The following is a 12,095-nucleotide window of genomic DNA, read 5'->3' on the forward strand; positions in this document are numbered from 1 at the left end:
CTTCATTTTTCTCTTGTTTCCAACTTCCAGGAAGATATTTCTTTTCTTTTTTTTAATACATATATTTTTAATTAATTTATTTATTTTGAGAGAAAGAGAGAGAGCATGTGCATGTGAGTAGGGGTGAGGTAGAGAAAGAGGAGAGAGAATCCTAAGCAAGCTCCACACTGTCAGTGCAGAGCCTGATGCTGGGTTCAAGCTCATGAACCATGAAATCATGAACGGAGCAGAAACTGAGTCAGGCACTCAACCAACTGAGCCACCCAGTGGCTACAGGAAGATATTTCTAAACAACTTTATTTAAATAACCATTGGGGATGGTTATTTAAAGTGAATGAATAATGAATCATACGATTTAAATGACATTGACAAACATTTCAACAAATATTTTTTTAAGCAATTAAATATGAGTTAGGTATTGACTATAGAAAAGACCTTTATTCTCCAAGAATATCCATACTACAGTGGAGTGGACAGAGGTATAAAGGTACACATTGTGGTCTAAGAGAATAATCACACTTTGAGATATTGTCAGATGTCTAAGCATCGATCTGGGCATTCTTTCCAGATGTAGAGATAGAAAATTCAGGTCAAAAGGTCAAACTAGTCTTGTGATATAAAGAAATGTTTTCTGAAAGGGAATACAATCCAGCTTGCTCTGAAATAATTGGCCCTAATAAAATTATGGTTTGATGTTAATTTCAATTCAAATTTGGGGAATGGCACACCCGGTTTGTATGTTATAAATTCCTATGTGTCTTCATCTTGATTTATCACTAGAACCTTGAAAGGAAAAGCTGTTTCCCTCTGTACTCACTACTTTACTCACACCCAATACGTCAACCCTTCTGTCCACAAATTGTGTGTGTTTTCCCTCACCAAGTGATTCTCCAATTCTCTGTGGATACCAGCTGGGCGTCCCATAATTCAGTTCAATTCTGATACTATGTACCTGCGATCGGTGCCAACTGCACAGGTTAAGGTCTCCGTCTCCCAAGCCCACCCACCCCCACCACCCCCACTTCACACACCAATTGCAAGTCCAGTTGTCACTTGTGCTTCTGACAGACTGGCTGTGAATCAGAAGTTCCCACGTCTACTTTCTCAGGTTTGGTAATTTGCTAGAGTGGCTTACGGAACTCAGGAAAAAAAACCCAAAAACAAAACAGTTTACTTACCAGATTCTGATTTACTCTACAAGGATACGACTCTGGCACAGATGGAAGAGAGGCCTAGGGCAAGACATGGAAGGTGGAAAAGGATGCAGAGGTTTTGTGCCCTCTCCAGGAACCTCCACGTGTTTAGTAACCCGGAAGCTCTCCAAACTCCTCCAGTTAGGGTTTTTTATTGAGGCTTCATTGTATAGTCAGGACAATTAAATCATTGACCATTGCTGATTAAATCAACCTCCAGTTCTTTTCCCTTCCCCAGGGATCAGGTGATGGGGCTGAAAGTTCCAACCACCTAATTACACAGTTGGTTCCCCAGGCAACCAGCCCCCATCCTGTGGTTATCTAGGGGTTTTCCAAAAATCACCTACTTAACAACCACTGGTGTGTTTAGAGGGCTTACTATGATTTAACAAGCCACTCCTTTCAACTTTATTGCTTTGAAACGATTTCAGGAACCAAGGACAAAAGCCCAAATATTGTAAAAACAATGCTCCGATGCCTCTTGGGAAATTACAAGAGTTTTAGGAGCTATGTGCCGGGAACTATGGACGAAGGCATATCACAAAATCACACATCTCTACCAGAGGTTGGGTAGCAAAAGAGAAGAGAAATAAAAATGCAAGGCTTTACATTTTAGGTATCAATGCCTAAAAACTGCAACAAACACACTATTATAAGAAGTGTTGTTAAAACAAGAACTGAGACAAATAAAAATTTTATTTTAGGAAAATCCATTTGAATCAGGCAGTGCCAAATGGGAAACAGGAGCATTTCCCTGACAAGAGCTAGGGGAAGGACTTTTATAGACAGCAGGTGGAAGCAAAGTAAGGAAATTGTTTGATTGGCTAATACTTTAAGCTGTTGCCTTTATTTGGGAAAACCCAGTTGACTGTGATTGGTGGTCCTCAGGTTTTGATTTCTCTCTCTTTTTTTTAAGGTTTATTTATTTTTAAGAGAGAAAGAGAGAGAGAGAACATGGTGGAACAGTCAGAGAAAGAGGGAGACAGAGAATCCAAAGCAGGCTCCATGCTGACAGCAGAGAGCAGGATGTGGGGCTTGAACTCATGAACTGCGAGATCATGACCTAAGCTGAAATCGGTGCTTAAGCGACTGAGCCACCCAGGTTTTGATTTCTTAACTTTAAGGCGTTACAGATGTAGGTTTTGGTTTGCTTATGGAGGCTTGCTAAGGCATTGGGCTACCTCAGCAGGGGCCTTCATGTTTAATACTTTATGGATGAAAAGCCTTAAGAGAAGCTGCTGCACACTCTCAACAATAGCCAAATTATGGAAAGAGCCTAAATGTCCATCAACTGATGAATGGATAAAGAAATTGTGGTTTATATACACAATGGAATACTACGTGGCAATGAGAAAGAATGAAATATGGCCTTTTGTAGCAACATGGATGGAACTGGAGAGTGTGATGCTAAGTGAAATAAGCCATACAGAGAAAGACAGATACCATATGGTTTCACTCTTATGTGGATCCTGAGAAACTTAACAGAAACCCATGGAGGAGGGGAAGGAAAAAAAAAAAAAAAGAGGTTAGAGTGGGAGAGAGCCAAAGCATAAGAGACTTAAAAACTGAGAACAAACTGAGGGTTGATGGGGGGTGGGAGGGAGGGGAGGGTGGGGGATGGGTATTGAGGAGGGCACCTTTTGGGATGAGCACTGGGTGTTGTATGGAAACCAATCTGACAATAAATTTCATATATTGGAAAATAAATAAATAAATAAATAAAGAGAAGCTGCTGCAATCTGCCTATTACATTACGGACTATATCTCTACATTTTCTCCTAAGATAATTGTAAAATAATTAAAGAATTATTTTCCCTGTTTGTTAACCTAAATAATTGTAGGAATAAGTAGAAATTTTCTTCTCCTAACTAGCCTCATTATATCTAATTTATTTTGTCTTCTGGCTCCCTTTATGCAACCCTCTATGGAGCACTGAAACCAGGGCATATATACGCTATTTAATTTTCTGCTCAGCTGCAGGAGCCAGCTAACTAGCTGCTGGGACCACTTGAGGTGTTGAACTAAGCCCTCCAACTAAGGCAAGTTTGCATGAACTTGCTGTTTCTCTAGGCTTGGAAGAAAAAAAAAAAAAGAGATGCAAACGTGTCCGTATTGAGGGACTCAGTGTCAAAAGCAGAAGGAACCCATTAAGTCCTACCCATTTATTATCCTATTGCTTGTGTTTGGATCGAATAAATCTCTAGAATCTTACTTATTTTTAAATCACGGGATTCTATGAATCCTACTTTCCTTGGATGTCAGGTACAACTAAACTTAGTTACCGGTCTTTGTCAGGCCTTACACTGAGTAGTTTACACAGTTTATCTCATTTAATACTTGCAAAAAAGCTTGCAAAAAAGACAATTATTCCATTTTGCATAGAAATCTAAGGCTTAGAGAGGAAAAGTAAAGCCATTCACTGAATAGCTCACTCAAACATCTATTTTGTTTGTTTGTTTGTTTGTTTGTTTAATGTACTTTTCAATATACCACATCACAGTCAGAATTTGGAAATACTGATTCCAGTATTCACGAGACCTTTTCAACATTGGGCAATTTAAAAATTTTGGTCCCCCCAGAATTACATAGCCTTTATATAGATATAGCATGAGAGCTCTGCATCCAGACTTTTGGCTTTGTGAAGGAAAACATTATTGCAAATATGGGTTCAAGCCCCACATCGGGCTCTGTGCTGACAGCCCAGAGCCTGGAGCTTGCTTCAGATTCTGTCTCTCTCTCTCTCTCTGCCCCTCCCCTGCTGACACTCTGTCTCTCTCTCTCTCTCTCAAATAAGTAAACATTAAATTTTTTTTAAAAAGGTATTAAATAAAAATTATATATCATGTATCCATTGATGTAAAATGTTGGGGTCTGGGAATGAATGGTCAAGAAAGAATTCTTGAGACGTCTTTGATGCAAAAAAAGCGGTTTTATTAAAGCATGGGGACAGAACCCATGGACAGAAAGAGCTGCACTGGGTTTGTGAGGAGCGATTGATTACATACTTTCAGGTTGGGAGGGGGTTAGGGATAGTGCAAGTCTCTAAGGAATTTGGAAGCAAGGTTCCAGGACCTTGAAGGGACATTTTCTGCTGTCTCATAAAACTTTAGTCATGAGACCCTTCAGATGTGTATCAGAGGGCCATGTGTTTAGGGGATGATTGCTAACATATATCTTGGGGGATAGAGATAAAGGAAGTTTCCAAAGGGATTTTTATATGTTAAAGAAGACTCACAGGATCCTGGAGGTCGAGCTAATGTCAAGCTAAGGTTGTCTTTTGCCTTTAGCAAAATATTAACAATGAGGAAGTTGAGTTCCTGAAGGAAGGTCATCCTGCCTATCTCGAGGACTTGTCAATAGGCTGTAAGTTGTAAGGAAATTCAATGTTTTTTCTACATTTCTTTTGCCTTTGTTCTCCACATCATTCATCACCAGAGCATGTGCTACAAGTATAATTTCAAATATCAACATATTGTATATCTTCAAAGGGAATTTGTTGTGAGATGATGATAGAATTTCAAGGAACCATAAACTTGAGGAATAAACTGGCTTTACAAAATCCAAATATCATACTGACCATGTATGCTATCAGGCCCATTTCTCTAAGGCATTTTTTTAAGTATAACTTATTGTCAAATTGGCTTGCATACAACACCCATCAATGCCTTTCACCCATTTTCCTCTCTCCCCCACCCTCCCATCCACCCTCAGTTTGTTCTCTGTATTTAAGAGTCTCTTATGGTTTGCTTCCCTCCCTCTCTGTTTGTAACTATTTTTTCCCCTTCCCTTCCCCATGGTCTGTTAAATTTCTCAAGTTCCACATATGAGTGAAAACATATGATATCTGTCCTCTGACTGACTTATTTCACTCAGTATAATACCTTCCAGTTCCATCCATGTTGCTGCAAATGGCATGATTTCCTTCTTTCTCATTGTTTCTAAGGCATTTTTATTTACTCTAATAGGTAATCTAAAATGTAATCATTTTTTACTCTAAAATTGGAATTGCTTACAGTACAGGTTATCACAAAGATACATCTCATTAATTCTTAGGGTCAATTATAATCCCTACCATCAACATAGCTGTTTATTTTTTTAAATGAAGAGTAGCGTTCTTATTCTTTTTCTTGCAAATATTTTAATGAAGTTTTTATTTAACTCTATTTGATTTTGCTATTTTATGGCACATATTAGTCATGTTTTTTTTTTTAATTTTTTTTCAACGTTTTTTATTTATTTTTGGGACAGAGAGAGACAGAGCATAAACGGGGGAGGGGCAGAGAGAGAGGGAGACACAGAATCGGAAACAGGCTCCAGGCTCCGAGCCATCAGCCCAGAGCCTGACGCGGGGCTCGAACTCACGGACCGCGAGATCGTGACCTGGCTGAAGTCGGACGCTTAACCGACTGCGCCACCCAGGCGCCCCAGTCATGTTTTGCAAACTATATCAATCAGTGAGGTTTTGTGTACGGTAATGTTTTATACAATGTGTAAAATAAACACATGGGGGTGATTTAAGTGGTGGGTTTTTTATGGGTTCCAAGTCCAAATGTTATGATTCAGTTATTCCCGGGTCCCCCCCAGGAATAGCTAATCCATAGTTTAACAAAACAGGAGTTGGAAGATTATTGCTTCTTCAAAGTATGGCAAAGAGTGGTATGAGGGAAGAAGTGAGGAGAGTAGGGGAGTGACGGGTAAGAAAAAGCAAGAAGCCACCAAGGCACAGTGCATTTGGGACCCATTAACAGAAAAATGCACCAGTGGGGAATTGATGTGAGATGAGGGGGTATGGGTGGGGTCCATGTAAGAAAAGGCTTTAAATGTGATCATGAAAAGTCATCCTCTTGTTAGAGTTGTCCAGGTGTTTTCCCATCATGGCCCACAGAGAAAGGATAATACATGACTGCCACACTTGCTCACATTGTCAGGATGGTTGACAACCAAAGATGACCATGTGATGCCTCCTGCAGCCCTGGAAGTCCTATAACCTACTCTCTGCACACATACTGGGGAGTGCCACTGAAGATGATGGGAAGACACTGAAGGACTTTAAAAAGGAGCACTGAATGTTCAGCCTTGGCTACAACGAGGATGTACTAAGTAGGGGCAAGGCTGTAGGTAGAAAGACTTCGTATAAAATGATGGGGACCTGAAACATTGTGGCCAGAGTAAACAGGAAGAAACAGGGGTGGACATAGAATATTTAGGGGAAAATCAGATTAGCATTTGATAAGAAATGAGTGAGAGGGAAAGGGTGTATAGTGGATGATGATTTCTAGGCTTCTAAATCTTACATGGTATGACATCATCTCAAATGGTAAATGCAGTAAAGGATGCAGGATGAATACTTAGAAATTGAAATTTTGATTTTGAAATATAAGGGGGACATTCAGGTGAAGATGTCCATGAGGCAGTTGGAGATACCCTTCCAAAGTTCAAGGGAAACACCCAATTAGGAGAGGAAGAGTTGAGTTCTCACTTGCTAATAACTATCACTGAGCCCATACTATGGACTATTTACTGTGGACTACTTACTATTTACTATGATAGGAACAGGAAACAGAAAAAGTCTAGAGAGAAAGTCTATAAAAAATTTTTACCTTATGGATCAAAGCCTTAAATATGAATGTACATACCTAATGACTCAGTAACTCTACTAGGAAAATAATAACTGAAAACGAGGGCAAGGATTAACATGCCAAAGTAGCCATAAATAACATTTGTATATACTGAGAAATTAGAAATAGCCTTAACGAAATCAATAAAAAATACGGGTACATTTGTACTTCAGCATTTGTCCTAATTGTACTAATGAAATCAATCAAACACATGGATACATTTGTACTTCAGCATTTGTACTAAGAAAATATTTGAAACATAAATAGTTTTGCTTTACGCTCCAGTATCTAGGGTCACTTTCAAAGATAGAAACACAATCCAGTAACCAAAATTAAAGCAATTTAAATATTTTGTGGTGCCTCTTAAGAAACACATAGAAATACAGAATATAATGCATAGAAAAACCTTCAAAAAACCTCTTTCTCCATGTTTATGTTCTCACCATCTCTCCCCACTTCCCCAGGTCCAATCTCTCAGCCTTCCCAAATATCCTTCCTCCTAAAAGCCTCATAGTTTCCTCCCTTTTCTTCCTCTTTGAAAAAAATCTCAATAAAAGTCTCCTGTCTTGGATTCTCAAATCTCATTTCTCTCTTTCCCCATTATATTAATTTTGCATCAGAAAAACCCAGGAATAAAGCTGGAATGGATAAAACGAGTCACAGAGGTTGGGGGAGGAGTAGGAGAGATGAGCAAATAAAACCAAATTTACTCTAGATGGCAAGGAAAGGGGGAAAGGATGTCAACAACTCATTCAAAAGGTAACTTTTGGGGTGCCTGTGTGGCTCAGTCGGTTACGTGTCTGACTCTTGATTTTGGCTCAGGTCACAATCTTGAGGTCCTGAAGCCCTGGCAACGGGCTCACACTGGGCATAGAGTCTGCTTGGGACTCTTTGTCTCCCTTCTTCTCCGCCCCTCTCTGGTTTGCATGTGCACACGCGTGCACACACACTCTCTCTCTTTCTCAAAAAAAGTTAAATTTTGTCTCCCCCAAAATATAAGTGAAAAAAAAAAACCATACAGAATGTCAAATTGTATGTCAGGTATAACATATATGTGATGTAGGAAAAAAAGTAGGCAAAAATCTTTAATAATCATAAAATAGAATATTATTGATACTAAATTTTATTTAAAAATAATATAGGTGATTCTAACAAATTTTAAGTCACAGAGCTCCTGCTAAGAGAAGGAGCTATTTATTGACAAAAATATTAAGTAAATATTTTCTGTTTCTAAGATGCTGAAAATATATGCTTCTTAGAGAGAAATCAGTTTTGAAAATATGTAAGAAATGAGAAATAGTTCATTTCAATTGTAAGCTATATGACCCTGACCCATTTCACTCAAACTCTGTATTTTCTCATCTGCAAAATGGAAATGGTGAATATTTCTAACTTCTTTGGAGTATTGTGAGGATTAAATAAAATAATGTATGTGTGACATCCTCTCTGCTTTACCAAAAATTGTGGTCTTAATTTCAGATCGACAGTGAAACTCAGGATTCACAGTAGGCTTCATCAAGCGCTAAGGTTGGTTATCTTTAAGAAAGTTTACAGGTCAAGCATCATGGCACAAATAACAACAACATAGCAGTGGTCTCATGATCCCTAAGTACAGCTTTGGATGTCCCAATCATTCTGCACACTGGGTGTGTGTAGTCACGAGGAACAAAGTTGACTGGATACAAACAACTTCAGCTTAGGGAAGTTGCTGAGGTCCCTTCAGCTTTTATATCAAGCCATATGAACATAACTGTTTAGTCTAATCTCCTCAGGTCTATGTGACTAACCCCCACTTTCCAGGGCAGCTCCATTTCATTAGTTTCCAATCACTCATTAAACAAACTTGACAATGAGTTTCGTGCTTAGTCCAGTACACAGGCCTTTCATTTATCTTGTATCTGACAGGGGTAATTTATAACTATTCCTGAGTTGCTGCTGCAAGACTAAAGGTCACATCTTCAGGCATGCCTGACTCTAGAGAAAAGATGAAAGAAACAGGAGTTAACCCTTCTTTTCCAGTATGTAAAAGGCTGAGACACATAGTAAACAAATAAAAATCTTACAATCGTTGCACTTGTCTTTTAAAAGCTGAGAGATCAAGTGTTCATTATAATACTATAATTGTTTTAGAAAGAGAACAAGGGGATCTGCTGCTTGGTTGGAATCTTTTCCTCATTGACAACTTTTTGAAATGATCATTGCTAAAATCAGTGGTTCTCACTATGTCTCCATCTCAATGCTTTCACATATAATAAAATTTAAACCTATTCTGCCCTCCAAATCATATTGTGATGCAGGTTAATGATTATCATAGGAGACTAAAAATGTCAGGGATTGAGGGATGGTGACAAATTGTGGTCTGGAGAGCTGGTTATTGAAATAGGTTGGAGATGAAGGCTATTGAAGTGTGAGGTAGTCATTAAACTGTGAAGGATTGTTCCTATCCACACTGAAGTCCCCCTGGAGTAGGAAGTTACTAGATGGTAGTTGGGATAATTGTTTGGAGGGAGTGAAAAGGCAAAGCTCCTTGTCCCCCAAGGGCATGGCTTCTAAGGAGATTGTGCAAGAAAATGATAGCTAAATTACTTTTAATAATAAATGACCATGAATTTGGGGGGTCAGAGAGTAAATAAAGAGACCGTGGGAAATAAGAGGGTGAGGGAAGAGATTGGTCAACTTGGCAAAAAGTTGATACCTCCAGAGAAAATCACCAGTGAAACATTCCTCGCTGAGGGATGTACAAAGGACTAGACAAAAATGTCAAATCCTCAACTTTAACTCATCTGTATTACTGTATTTTAAAGTCTCTCTGTTTCTCCAAAACTTCTGTGAGATTTTATTACTTTTATAGCCTTGGGGAGTGGAATGGTGAATAATGGTGAACTTGAGCTCTACGTAGATATAGTGTGACTCAAGTTTGCCTCTCTGCTGAGGCCAATGTGATGGGCTCAGGAGATTTCTGAGAGATCACAGTCCAGAAGTCGAGGTGGTGACTGACTGCAAAATGAGAAGTAGCCCTTGGTGTGGTGAAACATTCTGTGCGGAGGTGGAGCACAGGTGCGTGACTCAGGAGACAAAGCTCCTCCCGTTTTCTTTCTTTCTTTTTTTTTAAGTTTACTTATTTATTTTGAGAGAGAGAGAGTGTGTGCATGCATGGGAGGGGCAGAGAGAGAGAGAAGAGAGAGACAGAGAGAGGATCCCAAGCAGGATCCACACAGTCAGTACAGAGCTAGATGTGGGGCTCAAACCCAGGAACTGTGAGATCATCACCTGAGCCGAAACCAAGAATCAGATGCTTAACTGACTGAGCCACCCAGGCACCCCAAAGTCCCTCCTATGCCAGGGGAGAGACACATGCCGATTAAGTAATGAGAAGAATCATCTAGATAGAACTGAAACTTTTTCAATAAATTATCATTTTTCTTACCAATTTAGTTTTGCTTATTTTCTGAATTAGAGGAGAATATTACACACACACACACACACACACACACACACACACACACACACACATGTTTTCTTGGGTCTATGTGTACTTCTTGGACTTCTTAGCCAGCACTGTAAAGCCATTGTTTGTTACAATTAATCTTCAGTGTTATCACAGGTTATTTGTGCCTGAAGACCACTGGATATCTTGGATGACCTCCTAATGCACCATCCAGCTTTAAGAAGAAATCACTTGGGGCACCTGGATGGCTCAGTAGGTTAAGCCTCTGATTTCGGCTCAGATCATGATCTCACAGTTTGTGAGTTCGAGTCTTGCTTTGGGGTCTGGTCTGACAGCTCAGACCTGGAACCTGCTTTGGATTCTGTGTCTCCCTCTCTCTCTGCCCCTCCTCTGCTTGCGTTCTGTCTCTCTCATTCTCAAAAATAAATAAAAACATTAAAAAAATTAAAAAAAGAGATTACTGACACAGTTCTCATTTTTTGCATTGTAATTTTATAAACACATTGTTTGTATCTGTAATTTCAAGCAAAGTCATATGGTCAACAGGAATAATTAAAATTTGCTTTGGTTATTTAAACATTTGGATCATTTTGTTTCTGGTTCAAGGGTAAAGGAACACTACTTTGAATTCTATTAATTGTCTTCCTCATGGATCATTGGACATTTATGAATAAAAATTCATAAATATCAGAGAATTCTCAAAGTAAACTTAGGTTGGTAGATTAGTTTATTATGTAATATTTATGTGCTTCTGGAATTCCAAAAATTCACATTGTGTTGCATTGTATTCACACATTCATAGGTCACAGGAGGGGTAAAATGAATTTCTGGAATATAGTCCAAATAAGTAGGAGTTAATTAAGAAACATAATTAAAATATAATTAAATATAAAGTAGTTCTATTTTAGAAGCAGAAAGGCAGAACTTGATAATAAAGAGACTGAATTTGATAAACCCTAAATTGGGAGGACAACATAGGTGGTTCTAGCCCTTTGAACTACTGAATACCTTCATGCTACTGTAACTAGCCTAATAAATCCAAATAGTCTACCGCAGTACCTAAAATTTTCTCCTCAGAGTTTGTTGCTTTTGTTAGTTAAGACTGTACAGAAGGTTCACTTATTAAAAGAAAATTCTACATTAATCCATCAACTCATCAACATAGATTTACTTTCAGTTCACTAATTCAGACACTTGAAGCAAGAAGACCTAAATAGATCAACTGTGGAAGAGTTTGGAAAACATTTTAAGCATGCAAAATTGGTTATAGTGGACCCTGTGATGGGGATTCTCACTGACCCTAATGCAGAATGGGTACACTGACTTCTTACCGTAAGGACAGAGTATTGAAGAAAGCTGTTGGAGGTAGTAACAATGCAACATTCACTCATGCTCAGTTTACCTATGGCTTACCTGAAAAAAAAAAAGAAAAAGAAAGAAAAAGAAAAAGAAAGAATCATTCTTCTCAAGAAGGAATAAGGAATACAACTAACTAATCAAATTATCTACCTGGAATTGCCTTCCTTCTTAGCTATATAAATTTAGGTAAAAATGAAAAGCAATCCATTGCACTTAAAGGTCATATCTGAAGGACACTTCCACTTCTTGAGCAAATGGAATAACAAGGACTGGAATTACTCTCCAGTCTGAAGCATAAAAAAAAAATTGACAAAATATATGAAATGATGGTTTTCAAGGTGTGGACTACTAGGTAATGAAGGACAGTTATCCCCAAGGACTGGGAAACAAACAAAGTGAGCCTTACAATTGTCTGAGTTTACTATGTTGAGAAAGTTTCCAGGTAACAGCATAGGAAGGATGCACCTGGGTTGAGCT

This window comes from Panthera leo, chromosome F3, assembly GCF_018350215.1.
Source record: "Panthera leo isolate Ple1 chromosome F3, P.leo_Ple1_pat1.1, whole genome shotgun sequence".
NCBI lineage: Eukaryota > Metazoa > Chordata > Mammalia > Carnivora > Felidae > Panthera > Panthera leo.